The sequence below is a fragment of the Rhincodon typus genome, chromosome 5, assembly GCF_021869965.1.
Source record: "Rhincodon typus isolate 14 chromosome 5, sRhiTyp1.1, whole genome shotgun sequence".
In the NCBI taxonomy this organism is placed as follows: Eukaryota; Metazoa; Chordata; class Chondrichthyes; order Orectolobiformes; family Rhincodontidae; genus Rhincodon; species Rhincodon typus.
The window spans coordinates 15,914,962-15,918,985 of record NC_063336.1 but is presented as its reverse complement, the minus strand read 5'-3'; the positions used below and the strand labels follow the sequence as shown (position 1 = coordinate 15,918,985).

The 4,024-nt window shown below is 41.3% G+C and overlaps 1 protein-coding gene across 2 annotated transcripts in view; it reads right to left on the bottom strand.

The window, feature by feature from the left end:
• LOC109923142 (ADP-ribose glycohydrolase OARD1-like) overlaps positions 1-3,398 on the bottom strand; it is a 23,071-nt gene extending 19,673 nt beyond the window's left edge. The window contains exon 1 of one of the 2 annotated variants that reach the window (XM_048597171.1): positions 3,237-3,398. The gene's annotated coding sequence lies outside the window, so the exon portion shown is untranslated. The remainder of the gene's footprint in view (positions 1-3,236) is intronic. The other variant, XM_048597170.1, reaches the window with a different exon arrangement.
• Positions 3,399-4,024: the final 626 nt, after the last annotated feature.

The following is a 4,024-nucleotide window of genomic DNA, read 5'->3' as shown; positions in this document are numbered from 1 at the left end:
GATGCAGCTTGGCCTGCTGTGTTCATCCAGCTCTACACCTTATCTCCAACTATTTAGCCTTGTTTGCACTGTAATAACAAAACTGTGCATGTCCTGGAATGCTCACTAAAAGGTTTTCGTTAGTCCAAGCTGCTTTTCATTGGCTCGTTCCTGACCTTGATAGAGAGAGGAGCTTCTGGTTTTTTGTTATTATCACACGACGTTGCTTTTTGCCAGCTTTATTGCTTAAAGGCTACTGGTTTCTTTGTGGATTCTGGTGTGTGTACCCTTGTTTCATTCCAAGCTGGATAGATGCTGGCAATCTTTCATCTCTCAACACAAATTTATCATGCAAGTTTGAGTAATACAAGAGATGAAAATTTACCACTATCTCAGTGTTTCAGTGCATTTTCATTAAAATGCACTTCGAATGCAATTGGTTTTGTACATTCCACGTAGATTGCCTGAGTTTATCAGATGGCCGTAGCAGCAATTTTGTCTCAGGTATTGAAGTGAAGTGATGAAAGTTGAATATTCGTAGCTCAGTTTCACTATGATGGCTACAGTGGTATCAAGAAGGCCAAAACTAGAGTCAGCGGGAATGCCATTTTCTGGGGGAAAGGCAGGGGAAGAGACAATGAGAGGGAAAGTAGTGTCACATGCAGCACAAGGGAAATAGGTTGCAAATAAGGTCAATCCTCACAAATCCCAGGATACGGTCTGAAGATTTCCTCAGGATAGTATCCTGGGACCAGGCATCCTCAGTTGCTTCATCAATGACCTTCTTCAGAAGAAAACTTGGTTTGATTGCATGTCAGTCATTCAGCACCATTCACAACACCTCCTGCTGAAGGCATCTATTTCCATATGTTATCAACCAAGACAACGTATATCTTGGGTTGTAAGTGGCAAGTGACATTTATGCCATACAAGTACCAGGCAATGGTCATCTCCTGCAAGTGAAAATTTCAACTGGGCATTAGTAACCCTGAATCCTCCACTATCAACATTAGGGACCAAGGAGGTGATGGTGTAGTGGCAACGTCACTGAACTAGTAATCCAGAGTCCCATGCTCATGTCCTGGGAACATAGATTAAATCTAATCAAGGCAGATAATGAAATTGTAAATCAATAAAAATCTAGAATTAAAGTCGTCCAATGGGGGCAACCTTGCAACCACTGTTGTTATAAGAACCTATCTGGTTCAGTAATGTCTTTTAGGGAAAGATCTCCTGCTGAACTTACCCAATCTGAGCTACATGTGAAACCAGACCATAGCAACTATGGTCGACTCATAACTGTCCTCTGCAAAATAATAGATGTATAATGAATGCTGGCCTTGCTAGCAACACCCACAACCCATTAACAGATTTAATGTCTTCTACTCACTCAGAGTAGGGGCATTGCTGGCTGGGCAGCATTTATTGTCCATCCCTTCTTACCCTCAAGAAGATGGTGGCAAACTGCCTTCTTAAAGGCAGAAATCCATTTGTGGTAAGGGAGGGCATTCCAGGATTTTAACACAGTGAAATTAACAGAAAGGCAATATATTTTTAAGACTGAATGGCCAGTAGCTTTGGAGATGAATTTGTACAGGGTGGCACTACCATGTATGAACTGCCTTTGTCCTTCCACAAGAAATGATTTAGGTTTGGAAGGTGCTGTCTGAACAGCCTGGCTGAATTTCTGCAGTGCACCTTGAGGATGGTACACACTGCTACTTGTGAGAGTTTTGGTGGTGGTAGGATTGAAATGCTTGATGTGGTACCAATCAAGTGGGCTGCTTTATCCTGGGAGGTTAAGATTCTTGAACGTTATTGGAGCTACATTCATCCAGTGAAATGGGGAGTATTCTATCAAACTTGTGACTTGTAAATGGTGGACAGGCTCTGGAAAGTCAGGAGGTGCAGTACTGATTACACGATTTCTAGCCTCCAACCCACTCTTGTAACCAGTTATATGGGCTGTACAGTTCAGTTTTTTGGTCAATGGTAATTAAAAGAATCAAAAACTGAACCATATGAATATTCTGGTAAGGAAATGATCTGAAAATGGTATAGGAGAATCAAAAGCCACTGGTGAGATACACACTTTGATTCAAAAGAATAGCAAGTAATATTTCTCACCTTAGAGAAATGTCTGGGTAAGGGACAAGGCAAATATGCTTATAATATTCAGACCTTGAATAATTTTGGTCAAACAGTATAGCAGCTGTACAGGGTTTCACTAAGGTTGCAATTTCCCTCACTAATAAATCTCACACAGCAGAAAGGTCAGTGCCCTCCAGAGAGAATTTTAAAAAAATATATATATATTCTCTAGATTCTAGAGCTATGGAGCATAATACGAGAATGAGGGACAGACATTTCAATAAAGACATTGGGAAGCAATTCTACACTCAAAAGGATGGTAGATGTTTGTAACTCTTCTGAAATAGGAAGTGGATTCTTAATCAAAAGTAAAAACCGAAAGAACTGCGGATGCCATAAATCAGGAACAAAAACAAAGTTGCTGGAAAAGTTCAGCTGGTCTGGCAGCATCTGTGAAGGTAAAAACACAGTTAACGTTTGGGATCCAGTGACCCTAGTTTTAAAAGTTTTTTTTTGGGTTAAGCAAAGATATTAACGGGATGTGGGCCAGGAATCCAGCATATGGATTAAGGCCACACTTACACATGATCTTTATTAATAGCGGTACAGGCTCGAAGGGCCGAATGGCCTACCCTTCATTCTTATGGTCATCTATTGGGTGTGGGATTTCAAATTTATTCGCAACGCGATGTCTATTCTGAGCAGAAACTATATTACAGCTAAGTTTTTTTAAAAAAAAATTCCACGTTGTTATTAATTGCGCAACGTTCCATATTTATTTCATCATTGCCAACATATCGCCAGGAAAAAAAAAAATCACGGTATCGTTGTCTACCTACGGGATGTATGCCCTTTCACCACTACGTGAAACAGTAAGAGAAAACGGAGCTTTACAATCTCCAATTTGGACAATAAAAAGGCTACAAATTAAACAAATATCCCCATTTCCTGTCAGCGCCATTTTCTCAGATCATTTCGAGTGCGTTTTCGGAATAAATGGCGTCGCTCAATTTATCTCAAAAATTCAAAAACATTGGAATCGCCAGCAAAGTGCGCTTTCTTTAAGAACAAGTTGCAAACAAAAAAAACCCCACCAATTTCGATACTACAAACAACTCAAAGAAGGAACAGATTTAGATTTAGATTTGTTGACCCCACCCACGTACCTAAATGGCCACAGCACACCTACCAATATCAGTTCGCGACGAATTTCCCCCTTTACACCCGCGCGCACTCTTTTATTTCCCTGCTCCTTCCAGAAACGTCCTCCGAGCTTAGCATCAACCGAACCTGCTTGCCGGAACTGACTGACCCGCCTCCTGCAGACTGACGTGTCAACGAACCAATGGGAAATGGGACGCTGCCGTATTTACATGAGGAAGCGGAGCTGCCGATCAACGGCGAGTAGCCAATTAGGTTGGGAAGGGGGTGGTATTCCGTGGGTATCAGGTTAGGTTGAGGTGTGGGCGAGGGCTCATTCGTTTCCTCTGTGTAAAATCGGTAGAGAACCCTATCACCATCGCTGCACTAGAAAGCGTCGAGCGCCATGTTTGTGAGGAATAACCACAGCGTGTGAAAATTTTCCTTTTTTTTTGCTATCGCCAACCAAAATCACCAAGAACAAAACCGGCGGAAAAAGAGGGGTATCAAACTCTTTAGAACCAATACGCAAACAGTTTAACCAAATAAGAATTCGCGTAAGATTGAACGCTCTTGTGTTTTTTTCTTAAAAAAAGAGAAAAAACTGTTCTCATCAAATTTACCGTGAGATTTTTATTTATTTATTTTTATCAACAGTCACACCAGCAACGTCTCAGTGAGACATTCTCTATCAGTCTTGTACTGTTGTGTGGGGAAAATGGCTTTTGAAAGCCTTTTCTCCAACCCCCCAACCCCAGTTGACAAAAATGATGTTCTAAACATGACAGAGTCTGAGCTTGCAGGGGACGAAAGG